Source organism: Megalops cyprinoides, chromosome 24 (assembly GCF_013368585.1).
Source record: "Megalops cyprinoides isolate fMegCyp1 chromosome 24, fMegCyp1.pri, whole genome shotgun sequence".
NCBI lineage: Eukaryota > Metazoa > Chordata > Actinopteri > Elopiformes > Megalopidae > Megalops > Megalops cyprinoides.
Window position 1 is genome coordinate 23,780,431 of NC_050606.1, and position 15,096 is coordinate 23,795,526.

At 44.5% G+C, this 15,096-nt stretch overlaps 1 long non-coding RNA gene across 1 annotated transcript; it reads right to left on the bottom strand.

The window, feature by feature from the left end:
• Nucleotides 1–10,905: 10,905 nt before the first annotated feature.
• Nucleotides 10,906–14,407, bottom strand: LOC118771506. Its single transcript, XR_005004610.1, has 3 exons — nt 14,338–14,407; nt 12,936–12,992; nt 10,906–11,953 (listed from the first exon to the last, which is right to left on the bottom strand). It is a non-coding gene; the product is annotated as an uncharacterized LOC118771506 (long non-coding RNA).
• Between the last annotated feature and the right edge of the window lie 689 nt (nt 14,408–15,096).

The following is a 15,096-nucleotide window of genomic DNA, read 5'->3' on the forward strand; positions in this document are numbered from 1 at the left end:
CAAACACAAGGGGTCTCCCACACACACACACACACACACACACAAACTAACATAACAGTGTAACAAAGTAACATAGCCTACATAACAAAGTATTAAAGGAAGATTAATCCTTAACATTAATCGTTAATAAAAGCTAACGAAAAAAACAAAAAGAATCATGGGAACACACACTTCCTTAGCAGCAGTGGCTAACTATCAACCGCTACAATATATTATGTAGTCTAAGCATCATAATTGTAATAATCAACAGAACCACTGTAGTTTACTGAACTATTCAACAGTGATTCAGGTCATTAGAGGGCGTTTCACCCTGTACTCTTTGGAGTCGTATGGAACCATTGTATTGAGAACATTTCGGGGCTCATCATCAACATAGTCTTTTGAAGGAACCGTTGTACCGAGAATTTGTCAACAGTACATCAGGTCAGTAGGGGGAGTTTAGAGTCTTCGTAATCAACAGATCTTTTGAGTCTGAACGAACCATTGTACTGAGAACTTGTCAACAGTACATCAGGTCATTCAGTACACAGTACACAGTACTGTGGCGTTTCGAGTCTTCCAGAGTCAGTCACATGCTGTGCCGAGATGACCAGTGGGAGGTGCTTTGAGTGTTTAAGCATTTCAGCCATTGGCTAGTTGTCGTCATGAATGTACTGCAGATCCAGTTTTCTGCTTCATGGACAGACCGTATGGCTATTATGCACTGGAGGGAGAGTTAGCTGCTATCCCAGCTAATCAGCACGCATGTTTGTGTAACCGGGGGTACTGGTCTAGACTACACGACCTTGGGAATTGTGCCCAAGCAACTAGTTATCACCATACTGTTTGTTCCCCACTCAGGTCCCAGAACCAGAAGTGGAAGTGACACCGCAGACACTTGTGACAGAAGCACACAAAGGAACGCAACAGGGGGGTGAGTCCAAAAAAAATGAAATTAGCCACGCACCGAATTACACAACACACGCTGTGTTTGTGTAAAAGACAGCCACCTCCGATATGTCGCTACTGCCTCCTCCCTGCAAGTACAAACCCACCCCACGCACGAGGGAAAGTAACAAACAAAACCAATTTTCAAAACAACCGTAAAAGCAAATAAATTAAAGCTAGTCTGTAAACCAGCCAACCCCAATTGGTTTGTCGCATTCAGCTAAAACAATTAGGTAAAAATGCTAAAATATACAATCGGGTCTGCACGGGGCACACTTGGGACAGGACAACCACTACAGACCGTGGGGCCAATATACACACAGTAGGATGTGAAGGGCTAGCCGCGCTGAATATACTGTAGCTAGCAAACTGGCTACTTCCACACAGCGCGATCTGCCGCAACAGACAGTACATGCAACACAGGGGGGGCACTAACACAAGGGAAACATGAACATAGCCTACTCCATGTGATATTCTGTAACATACACTATATTGTAAAACAAATTTAAAACATAATAAAACACAATGGCAAAACAACAGCCAGCGATGTCCTTCATTCACCAGGAGGAGAAGGATATTATTAGCTGGGGAGCACCACTCAGTCTGTGGCCACCTCCAAGCCAGCAAGGAAGTTACACATCACAGGAACAGCGAGAGGTAAGGCTTTTTTTTCCTGCTACCACCCATACGTTGTATTTATAGTCGCTCACCTTGACTTATTTGTGTGATAGCAAACCGGGTAACAACTATGTTGCCAGCCCTGCCTACCATGCTAACTAGCTTGTGTGCGCCAGCACATTCTATTAGCAAGCCTGCTACAATCTACCCCTTGGTTTTTTTATCGTCATCCCGACAATAGGCTAACCTAATCCCATGTCTTAAAAATTGCTGATGTCGTGCTAATGAAGCCAGGCACCTGAGAGGTCATAGCCCCTCTTAACCTCCCCACAGTTGTCTCTGGCAGGTGGTGGATATTAGTGTGCCTCCCAGCAGTGGTCAGAGTGGTCCTTCACAGCCCCCTTGGGCCTGGGCCCTCCGGGGCAGGGGTTAACTGGACATCAGTTTGGTTGGTAGGTGATGGCACTCCAGATCCCTCTGGGCCACCCAGAGCAGGGCTTGAAGGAATGTCTGTCTGGTCATGGTGGCACCATGGGGGCTTCCATCCTCTCCACGATCCAGCAGCCATTACTTTCAAAGTCCTCTGCCTCCATAGATGCATCTGCTGCCTCTGCCACATGATCTTCAGCTTTATGGCTAGGGGAGAGGTCAGGGAATAAATTTTGAGGAATCAGCTTCAACATGGTTCGGTGTATGCGTTTTACCTGTTCCCTGTTGTTCACAGGTGCAATGGTGTACACCGGTCCATTATCCTCTGGTGCCTTCAGGACCTGATACACAGTGGGACTCCAGAGATCCTGGATTTTGTTCCGGCGCCTCACTCCATGGTCCTGTCGGTACACCAATTTGCCTTCTTTCAGCCCTGTATCAGCAGCTTTTTGGTCATGGTGTGCCTTCCTACCATCTGCTGCAGCCTTTAATTTCTCCCTTACACCCTCATAGGCAACTGGCGCTGGTGCTCCTGGACCCATTCTACAACACCCCCTGGGGCTGGGTCTTCGATGAAGAAAATCAGCAGAAAATCGATGGGAACTGTCGTATTATATGCAAAGGTAACATGGGGAAGATAATCTGTCCATTTCCTTTTCCTAGCCAGTGGGAGGGTTAGCAAAAGGTCATGCAGGGTATGGTTGAACTGTTCACACTGCCCGTTGCCTTGAGGGTGGTATGGCGTGGTGCAGGTCTTCTGGATGTCATAGAGAGCACACAGCTGTTGGATGAGTGCACTCTCAAAATTACGGCCCTGGTCAGAATGAATCCAGGCCAGCACCCCAAATTTATAAAACCATTCCTGCACCAAAACCCTTGCCACCGTGGAGGCCCACTGATCCCTGGTGGGGACAGCCTGAGTGTATTTTGAGAAGACATCTGTCATAATTAAAACCTGTTCCCTCCCACCTCTTGCGGGCTCCATGAGAGTAAAATCAATGGCCAGGATTTGGATCGGCTGCGAGGCTAACAAATGACCCATGAAGGTTCTTACCTGGAGCTGAGCGGCCTTTGCTACAGTGGATCGCGCACAACCTTGGCACCACATCTTAATGTCCTGGTACATCCCAGGCCAATAGCATCTCTGCCGTATTATATCGGTGGTGCGTTCAATACCCCGGTGTCCATGATCATCATGTAGCTGAGTTAAGTACCTTTTTTTTAGGGCCTCTGGTAAGATCAGCTGGAAAACCTCTGCCCCGTCTGAATGGTGGATGCAGCGGTACAGGGGTCCATTCTGCTCCACCACCTGGTCCCACTGATGAAGCAGTTCCAAAACTGGCTGAGGGAGCATTCGCCTCTCCTGAGCATCAGGGGGTTGGCCCCTCTGCCAGAACCTGAGGAAGGCACTAATGGTGGGGTCTGCTTCCTGTAACACAAGTAAGTCGGGGGCTGACTGGCAGGGCAGTGCAAAAGTGACAGCTTGTGTTACTTCCCTGATTCCATAATTGTTACCTCTCTGTTGCAGCATTTCAGGAAGCAGTGTTCCTGGGACAGCCTACTCAATGCCAGCCTGCATTCCCATTGGAGCGGCTCGACCGGAACTTGATTTCAAAATTGAAAGCAGACAATTGGGCGGCCCAGCACTGTTCTGTTGCTCCCAATTTAGCAGTAGTAAGGTGGCTCAATGGGTTGTTATCAGTGTATACTATACACTTTTGGCCCAGTAGGTACTCCCGAAATTTCTCTGTCATAGCCCACTTCAGGGCCAGGAACTCCAACTTCATGGAACTATAGTTTGACATGTTCCTTTCTGTCGGCCGGAGACCACGGCTGGCGTAGGCTATGGGCCTGACCTTGCTATCCTGTTCCTGTGACAGAACTGCGCCGAGCCCCCTATGACTGGCATCAATCTCCAATATGAATGGTAGGGAATGGTTGCGAAGCCTTCCACAAAACGGCTGTAGTAGCTGGCAAACCAAAGGAACAACCTCAGCTCGGCTACGTTATTTTGGTGTGCCCAGTTGAAGACTGCTGCAATCTTTCCTGGATCTGTGGAGACACCAGAACTAGAAATCACATGCCCCAGGTAATGCACTTCTTCCTTCAGGAAGCAACATTTGTCCAACTTTGCCTTAAGGCCTTCTCATGGCAGGCGACTCAACACCATGGCAAGCCGGTCCAAGTGCTCATCTACTGTGGCAGAAAAGACTACCACATAATCGAGGTAGAGCAGCAGGGACTGAAAACGTTGGTCCCCAAATAACCACTCCATGAGCCGCTGGAAGGTATTGGGAACGTTGCAAAGCCCAAAGGGCATTCGATTAAATTCAGATAACCCAAAGGGCATGCAAAAAGCAGTCTTTGCCTTGTCTTGTTCTGCTACCAGTACCTGATTGTATCCACTGGCCAAGTCAATTGTGGAGAGAGAGCGGGAACCAGACAGGGCATCCAGAGTCTCCTTGATGCGGGGAAGTGGGAAGGCATCCTTGCGGGTCTTCGCATTCAGCTGCATGTAATCTACACACATGTGTAAGCTGCCATCCTTCTTTTTCACCAGGACAATGGGGGAGGCATAGGGGCTATTACTTTCCCTGATAACCTGTCTATCCAGCAACTGCCGAATGTGGGCTTTTACAGCCTCATAATCTGAAGGAGGAATACGTCTGTACCTCTGACGGACAGGGGCCCCATCAAGCAATGGGATCTCATGGGAGATGAGATCAGTACAACCCAAGTTGCCCTCATGTGCAGAGAACACAGACCCATACTGCTGTAGTAAAGACCTCACCCTAAATTGCTCTGGTTCAGTCAAAGCAGACAAATCAATTGAATTAATAGCGTCCCGTACAGGTGTAGTCTCAACCGTATGGGAAGATACCTTAGCAGTGATATGACCGTGAACCTCCCCAACATCCTCAGTTACCCCAGCAGGTAAGCTCATAATATTAGCATGACACCCATTCTGGTGCGTGGGTATAATACAGCCTCAGTAGGCCCTACATTAACCACTGGGATGTATGCAGTGCCTTTACACACCCCAACCACAGAAGGTGACACTAGTAATCCAGCAGGTAGTGTCTCACCATTTGGTAGGGGTTCAAACAGCACAGTACCAGGGGAATCAGAGTAATGTTGAGAGCATGTAGCAGCCACCAGCTTCATGGTGCCCCCAGGAATGCGGATAACCCTTCCCCCTTGAAACTTTGCTATGCCGGTTCATGCAGGTCCTGAGTGGGGCTGCATCTGATGACAATGCTGCAATGCCTGCCGTCACAAAGTGCTTGCTTGTTGTACAAGCGGGTTATCAAAAAGGGCAGGGCCATGCTGACTAAACAGCTCATTGTAGCATTCTCGAATGATGTTCATCCCCAGGATGCCCGGGACTTCCTGCTTGGATAGGGAACCAGGTGGGTCTTTTACAACTAACACCCCTTGTGCTGGAATTACCCTGCCTAAAACCCCAATGTCAAGCTCTAGGTAACCAACATAGGGAATGTCAAGGCCATTTGCTGCGCACAGTTGTAGCCAGTGGCATGTCTGAAGCTTCTCACTGCCCCAGACTCCAAAATTCTGTAAAAAGAAACTCTCCGTGATGGTTGAGACCATAGACCTCGTATCTAAAAGACAGTTCACGCCCACTCCCCCAATACTTATGGTAACATGGAGGCAAGAACCCAATAATTTAGAGGCAGACTTAGGGCTCACCGGGACTGTACAGCTTGAGCCAGAGATGCCCCCTTCTGAGATGTGGCTCTGCATTTCAGCGGGGGTCAGTTTCCGGACGGTTGGCTGAGGGTTGGAGTAGCGACTGGATGAGGGGACTGCTGAGGCTGCTGTGCCTGTGGGGACTACACAGTCGTTATCACAGTTTCAGGAAAAATGTCCAGGCTTCCCACAACGCCTGCAAATAACTGGTCCAGTACATTTGGATTGATATTGCCTAGGTGGGTTTTGTAACAGCAGCACAGTCTGTGAAAGTTGGTTAAGCTGTTCTTGTTGCTGCTTCATCATTTCCTTTAATTCTGCTATTTCAGCCCTGTATGGAGTACCCGCCACTGCTTTTTGTCAGTGCTCCCGCCCCCTAGATGTGGTGTTTTTGTTTTTCCCTTGTTACGACCATGGTCGTTACTGTTTGTGTTTGTGTTTGTTCGTTTTCCCCGATGTATGAGTTTTGCTCCGGCTGCGTGCGTGCGTCGTTTTACGTTTTCCCCAGGTCCGTCTCATCCCTTCCCCGAGGTGTGTCCTTTGCTGGGTGTCTCCTCCCCTCGCCCGTGATTGGAGCCTTCCCTCATTTCCTGGCCGGCCCGCTCCCTTCAAAGAGGCTCAGTCCACGCAAGGGAAGAGACCACTTGTCGTTTCTGCATTTTGTGATTATTAATTGTACATCGTTGTGCGTATGCTTAGGTTCTCGTCCTTATGTATCTGTGAGTATTGCTTTTGGTCTTCGTGACACTGTGGTTGGGTGTGGGAAGTAGGGAGTCGATGCCATTTTCTTTTCCATCTCTTTTTCACGTTGGTTTCGTTAGGAAGGGAGAAAGGGAAGTTTTACTGTATCTTTTGTTTTGAGATTTATTTTGTTAGGTCAGTTAGTTTCCCTCTCTCGTTAGTTAGATTGTGTTTTGTTTGTTATTTTGGCTTGTCGACTCCTGAGTTTGTGTTCCCGGTTACCCACTTGATTTATGTTATATGTTTTATTTGTCTTTAAATGTTAGTGTAATAAATTCTGTTACACTTTCCCCAGTGTTCGCAACCGTGGTCTCCCCTCTTTTTCCCTGTTACGGTCTGACCCTAGACCGGGCCGTAACACCCTGTCCATGTGCTTTTGTTTTCCTTGTGTTTTAGCCCTGCCCTGCTCCCCGCCCAGTTCCCCACCCGTCTGATTGCTCATCGCCTTCACCTGCCTGCCTGCACACCTGCTTCCTATCCCCTTGTCAGCCCTGCCCTATATCTGCCCTGTGTGTCCCTGTCCTGTTGCTAGTTCGTAGCAGTTATTTTCCGACTGTTTCATCCCCGCTGTTTTTTCCTGCCTTTTTGCTTTTTCCGTTTTCGACCTGCCTGTTTTTCGACCTGATTGTTGCCTGTCGCTCTGCATTGTTTGCCTGATCTCTCTGTCTGCCCGTTGTTCGACCCTGCCTGTTCCGGTTTACTTGTACCTGGATTTTCCCTCGGACTGCCTCTCTGATTTTGACCCTGCTTGTGTACCGTTTACGATCTGCTCTCATAGTATTAAATCTGCCCGGAATTCAACGCACTTGTGGTCTGCGACTGAGTTCTTGCCTGAGCCCTGACAGCTTTTGCCCTCCCCTGGACCTGATATTGGCTGCCACAAGGAAGAGGATAACTCCTTGTCCCCACCTCACTTTCCCTACCTTTCCGTTCCCATCTGATGGCCTCACCCTGGATGTCTAGGAGAGTGTACTCTGGATGGTGACGAACAATCTATTTCAATGCTCTGCAAAGGGCACTGTCATTAACGTGTTCCACAAATTGATCTCACAATAAAATATCAGCATTAGGCATAGCATCTGGGTCTTTTTCACTATCATTTCCATCAGTGAAAATAGGGCATGGGAATACTCCTGTAATGATTCTTGCAATGCTATGTAGGACTGTGTGCACCCATAGAGCTCTTGTAGGATAGCAAAGATCCTCTCAGGGTCCTCTCTATCCACTCTAGAGCGAAATTTAATTTCATCCTTAGCCTCCCCTTCAAGGTGATCAAAGATAAAATATGCCTGGTCGATGGGCGATAAATGTCTGGCTCGCATACACGAACAAACCTCTTCCACCCAATCTAATATACCCACCCCAGTCCTACCCCTGTACATAGGACACTTCCTTTCTCTAGGAACATAGTACACCCGTTCCACCACAGGGGTATTACTATCAGGGCGTGGGGACCTGGGATTAGCAGTGAGGGTGGTCTCGTTCAGGCTGTGCTGCCGTCTGAGAAGACACTGGGCCTCTGTGCATTCTTGTAGCAAACGTTCATTATTAGCCCTTAACTGCAGAACCATCTCCCTCAGTTCCTGGAGTTCTCCTTCCATCTTCCGAAGGCCAGCTGTCACCTTTGAAGGGACTCCCAAGCGTGGAGGGGGAAATCGTCAGGTCATGCCAGCTGCTGTTTTGCCTTACAATATCAATCCTTTAAAAAAGTCAGTTATTGCTATAATTGCAATACACTGCAGTTGTGACCCAAAAATTGTAATGACAAACCAACAAATAAAAACCACAAAAGAATGCATGTCTCTGCTTGTATCCTGCCGACTGCACCAGTTTGTAACCAGGGTACTGGTCTAGACTACGCCACCTTGGGAATTGTGCCCAAGGAAATAGTCTGTTCCCCACTCAGATCCCCTTAATTGAATAAAGTCAGCAGAGGTGTGGATTCAAAGATAAAACTCAGTTTATTATACAAAACCAATAAAACAATCCATAAAATAAAAATAAAAGGGTAGTGGCAATAGGTCCGCCACGACCACTGGAGTGCGTGCAGGTAGGAGCCGACCGCTGGGAGGGGTACTCACGACACTGGAAGTGGAAGTGACACCACAGACACTTGTGATTCAAAGACAGAAGCACACAAAAGAACACAACAGGGGATTGAGTCCAAAAAAATGAAATTAGCCACGCACCGAATATCCCACACACACACACGTATACGCCGTGGTTGTGTAAAAGACAGTCACCTCCGATATGTCGCTACCACCTCCTTTGTCGTTCACACGGGGCACACTCGGGACGAACAGGACAACCACTACAGACTGCGGGGCCAATATACATACAGTAGGATGTGAAGGGCTAGCCGCGCTGAATATACTGTAGCTAGTTAGCAAACTAGCTACTTCCACACAGTGTGATCTGCCGCAACAGACAGTACATGCAACACAGGGGGGGCACTAACACAAGGGAAACATGAACATAGCCTACCCCGAGCGATATTCTGTAACATACACTATACTGTAAAACAAATTTAAAACATAATAAAACACAATGGCAAAACAGCAGCCAGCGATGTCCTTCATTCACCAGGAGGAGAAGGATATTATTAGCCGGGGAGCACCACTCAGTCTATGGCCACCTCCAAGCCAGCAAGGAAGTTACGCATCACAGGAACAGCGAGAGATAAGGCTTTTTTTTTTCCTGCTACCACCCATACGGTGTATTTATAGTCGCTCACCTTGACCAATTTGTGTGATAGCAAACCGGGTAACAACTATGTTGCCAGCCTTGCCTAGCATGCTAACTAGCTTGTGTGCGCCAGCACATTCTATTAGCAAGCCTGCTACAATCGCAAAGAAGGAATGAATCTTTTAGAACAATGATTCAGTACACTCAGTACACCTCAAAGATTTGTTCAAAAACATTTGTTCGTTTATGTACTGCACATCATTAACACACACATCAAGAGGGAGCTGAGAGAGAGAAACGCTACTGACTGATTAATGAATAATTTATTCTGGCCTACCTATTTGAAATTTATTCTCCTTCTCCCGGTCGCATCGAATTGTTTGAGCACTTCCTCACAGACCAGACATTGATCACATAGCCCAATTGAAGAGCGTTTACCCAGGAGAGGAATGTGAAGTGGACTTGCACATGATCTGTGAATATAAGTAAACACTCAGGGGTGGTCACTATGCCCGATACTGAATAAAGTCGGTGTATCACAATTTGTTGTTTCATAGCTACTTTCCTCAGTGTGCTGAGAGCTAGCTGCAAGTGACTAGCAAGCTAACTTTAGCTTGCAAGCTAGGTACAGTACCTAATTGATACACCTAGTTGGCAAGCTAATTTCTGCTTCGACAGAAATTGAAAAAAGCACAATAAATGCCAACTGTTAATTGTCAGTGCTCCCGCCCCCTAGCTATTGTGTTTTGTTTTTCCCTGTCCATGTGCTTTTGTTTTCCTTGTGTTCTAGCCCTGCCCCACTCTCCGCCCTGTCTCCGCCCACCCGATCATCCCCTCCTGCCTGCTTACACACCTGCTTCCCATCTCCTCATCAGCCCAGCCCTATATCTACCCTGCTTGTCTCTGTCTTGTTGCCAGTTCGTTGCAGTGTGCCTTTACCTGTCTCGTTCCCGCCGTGTTTTTCTGCCTGATTGCCGTTCCCCGAATCGACCCTGCCTGCTCTTCGACCTTGCTCCTGCCTGCTGTCCTGCCCTGTTCACCTGATCTTCCTGACTACCTGGTTTGACCCTGCCTGTCCCCGGCTTTGATTCCTGACTGTGTTTGGACTGCCTTCCTGGTATTTTGACCCTGCCTGTTTTGGACTGCCTGTTTGTTCTTCGAGTCTGTTTATAAACGCCTGGGTTCTGGAGTTCTCGTGGTCCGCGCCTGAGTCCTTGCCTGTGACCTGACATTAATAAATGCTCATGCTATTACAATCATACAATCCAAAAATGGTCTGTACTTTAATTCTGTCAGAGACAATGGTGCCATCTTTTACATGTAATATTTGGAGGAAAAGCTGGCGCAATAATGTGCCGATCTCCATCAGAGACATTATATAGGACATTAGCTTGGTACCTAATATTACTAATTGTGTAGATTTTCCCTGTTTGTGTGCTGCGTAGCTATAATTATGACAGTAGAGAGGGCTGTGGGCATTCATTTTTCACCTTAAGAATATGATAGGCCTGCCTTTTTCCACGTTACATCTTTACCAACAAAGCGATTGGCCGTTTGGTGTAAAAGCAAGACTCCCCATAATGCAACTGCCACACTGAGCTTTATGACCAGTGCCATTCATATTTCAATGAGTGGTCTGTCTCCTTCTTTTTAATGTCTCTGACACACCTCTCTCTCACTTTTCAATTTCAAATTTCAATTCCAAAGAGCTTTATTGGCATGACAAATGTACACATACACATCTCTCTCTCTGTCTCTCGTGGAGCACTCACAAATTGGGAATCTCATGGTGTGCACTGTGTGTACAGCCGTACAGCTACAGGCGCCCGTGTGTGAAATAATCATTTAATTGTTTAAAAATAATTAAAATTCTTGAACAAGTCAACAATTGGCCCACAAAACTGAAACGCAACATGTCCCATGCATAACCTTTAAAAAGGTAATAATTTCATAATTATTCAGCAATGGAAAACCTCCAGTAAGATAGAAATAAAGAAAACAGTGCACATGGTCCACAACATCCAGTGTACTCATATCTTTGATAAACTTTGATAAAAACATCTTTTGATAAACACCACACCACATGTTGAGTAAATCATGAAATTTACAAGTGCGCTGAAAATGGTGATTCTCTCTAGCTAAAGCAAAGCATATAGGTCTTAATTTTTCCAAAAGCTGCTTAATGGTTCAAGTGCTTTTTCCTTTACACAGATCAGTCTAATGAGTCTGGGCCCATGCCTTTATGAAAAATCAATGCCATGTCAGCATTACAGCATTCTGTGCCATTTAAGGCAGGGTACATCATACTAAATACTCAAGACCAGTGCACACATTAGGCCAGTACCCTGTTATTCAGGAAGGTGATCTACCCCTTTCTCATCCTCAAACACATTTTCTGCACCTTCTTTATGTAGTATAATCTTGTGATCACTGGTTACAATGAGGGATCTGCCCTTTGGCATAGGCTTATTAAGGCAGATGGTCTGAACACCAGAATCATCTTTGTTTTCCACAAAGAATGATGCAAACGGTGCAATCTCATCTTGAAATTCGATATAACCCAAGGCAGGAATGGAGATGTAAATGATATTTGGTTCTTTCTTTAAAATCTTCAGGCTCTTCCCAGATGCACCATCCTTGGTTTCATTTGCGAGCTCTGACAGGTTTACTTCCTTTTCATGGAAGCTCAGCCAGACTACATTGGTAGTGGCATTAGCCAGATGGAAAGGTGACTTCTGCCCTGAAGCTCTGGATCGAAAAAAGATGTTCCCTGAATTATGGCAGATGCTGACATTGTAATGTCCCCAGCCACGGCACCTCTGCATTTTTGTGATTTATTCACAATCTGGAATTAAAACAGAAAATTAAATGGAATACAAATGTGAATATAATATTTTTTACAAGGAAAACACGTTTTTACTCACAACTAGTTTGTATAAAATTTATGAAATGCATAGATAGGCAGCAGGTATTTGGACAAGTTTAGAAACACAGATTTTGCAAAATATATGTTAAAATACATTAAAGTTAGTATAATGTGACAAATTAATGCTATAAGCCAGAACTAAATTATGTCTTTGAAACTGAGTATGAAGCATGGAGACACGTCTATTCTGGAACATTTTTGTAATTTTGTACTTTCAGTGAAAATCTTGAGAGCCCCAAAAACCCTACAAGCTAAATGTTTAAATATTGCAATTGCAGTTTATTCTAAAATGTAAAAATATGGGTGTTTAGCCTTAAATTGTTTTCTTACCTGTCAGCATTAAAATCACTTGAAAAGCAATGAATTTATGCCAGCCACCTGGGATGGCTTCTACTTCTGGAACTACACCCCAGTCCCATCTATCTTTTGAGTTTATATATAGGGGAGTTCCTGAGTGGTTCACCCCATAAAAGATGCATTAAGTGCAAGGTTGAAAGCTATTGTCCAGGCTCTGTCCCATGCATGTCATCAGTTAATTATGGCTGGGGGCCCATAGCAGTGGAACATAAAATTTGACTTAAAAGTGACCCCTGCTGGGCAGTTGAACAACATATGGTTGAAGAACATAGCAGGGCATGTGTTAAATCTCACCATCCCAGATTGGCAGTTGGTATTGTAGATGTAGAGCAAATGCGACATAACTGGGCATTTTAAATTGCAGTAAAAAGTGAGGGAAAATATTGGGCATTCCAATTCAACAAAAAAAGTTAAGGAAAGTAACAACATATCTATTTTTGAATTTGGGATGAAATTCTGCTTTAACATTGACATGTCAAAAACACATGTCTATCTCCACTCAGAAAAATGTAATGTTTATTTTGAGTTATGAAATCTTTTTTACCTGTTGTCAAAGGAAGTGATTACTCAGAGGCCCTGCTAAACAGGAAAATGTAAAACCCTAAAAGAGATGAATGACATGAAAATTTGTTGGCAATATGAATTGATAACATATTTGAACATGGCCTACTAGACTCTTTTCTGACTACAACTATCATGCAATTGTTTTGCAAGAAAAAGTCTGAGCATTTCAAAAGTAATGGAAAACTCCTTAATCCAGCCAGTCATTTGTAATTCCATTTAATTGGATAGGCCAATCAAGAAATGGAAACTGCCATCAGAGCACATACACCGCAAACACTCACACACACACACACACACACACACACACACGCGTTGGCAACACACCATTCCACTGATCAGCTCATTGATTTCTTAGGCTTGCCCTCCAGCAAATAACAAGCCCTTGCCACCTACACCTTGTTGTTCTGTACACCTTACAGTATCGACTTTTTCATGAGAAAAACACCATGCTATAACTAGCTCGATACATTTCATTCAGCTTGATTCAGGCATTGTTTCATTTGCGTAATACATGTGCATGTTCATGATGGTAATTACAGTCAAATAATATCTGCAATACGGAAGTCACTGCAGCCTGTAACAGCTAACTATCACAAGCAGCTAAGAAAGAGCCTAAACATACAGCATCTTCTTAACGTTATAGGCTATTTCCATCTTGTGACCTTAAATTCTACAGTAAAGAGATCTGAACTTAAGGAGAGAAATTTATATGTCTCCAGTTGTCTTCCCCTGAAACAATCTCAAGAAAATCAGGCATTATTATGTTGTTCAACAGAATTATATTGGACCAAAGGGAAAAACCCAAAGTCTGGACAAACACTTTAAAAAGCACAATATAAAACAACAGTTCAACATGACTGTATAGCTGAACAAAATTCAGGTGAGTGTTCTTTAAATGTTTACAGGTAGGCAAACCATCACATAATGGATCCATTCAAAGTATAATCCCAAGCAAGAGACAAACAAAAGAAGAATTTGTCATAATTAGTGCTTTGATGACCCAAATTATGAAAATGATTACAGTGAGATCAGCAAACCTCTACAGCCTACAATACTTGACATATCAAAACTAATATCCTCCGTTCTATTAGGTGCCACCCACAACCGTACAAATTATAGTTTTGTAGTATGCAAAAAGTTTCAAATAAGACATTTTCTCTATTTATGTAAAGCTAGTAACTCTGCATTTTAGCCAGTACACTTACTGTTGACATAAGAGAATTTAAATGGTGTTTTACAATGCATTATATGAGAAGCAGCACAAACACCTGTTAAGTCCATTAAAGTAGCCCACAGTATTAAGAGCATATTGTAAAAGAATGTATTCGTACAGCACTGCTACATGGAATCATGTTAACTACACAGACACACAAAGACGTTACCAATGATTCCTTTAATGTAGCCTGTTGGTATCTGCTGTTGGTGTCTGTCCAGAGGTGACCCTGACAGGCTCCAATACCCAAACTTTTATGTTCACAAGGGTGCTGAGTCATAATTTCATGAACACTGTTCATTGTAGACATCCTAGTTCTTCCTTCTCAGATTGTCCCTCCCACCTACTTCTACATTATCTTCTTCTTCCTCAAGTCGTTCGATCCTTTATTTTCCATCCTATTCTCTGTTTGTCAATCCCATTGAAGAACATTTCTCAAGACGGGAATGCAAGTCTATAGGCAATAGGCCTTTTTCTCCAACTTTACATATCCCATAGTGTCTGTGGAAATGTTCTTATAAAAACTAAAAAATCTTATTGTTCGTGGTTGGGTGTTTGTTTGCTTTTAACTTTATGTATGGTAATATTTTCATTTACCACAGTCTACTGCACATAGTAGTATGTGTAATAGTGAAAATGCAAAAAGACATAAGCAAAGATGTTTACAATAGCATGTGTCATTGAGCACATCCACATCAAACAGGTTCTATGTAAGGTAACATATGTTCACATTGACAATGGGCCTGGAGGCATGTGTCATTTAGATGCGAGCGCAGTTAATAATTTGTTTTTACAGGTAGAGTTTCCAAAAATGTGTCCAAACAATCCAAAAAACCTTCAAGAATCAATATGGTTTATATGAAATATGGGACACAAATTTTAAGCATTTTAAGGGCAAACGTCTCTACTACTTTTATTTTATTTTGAT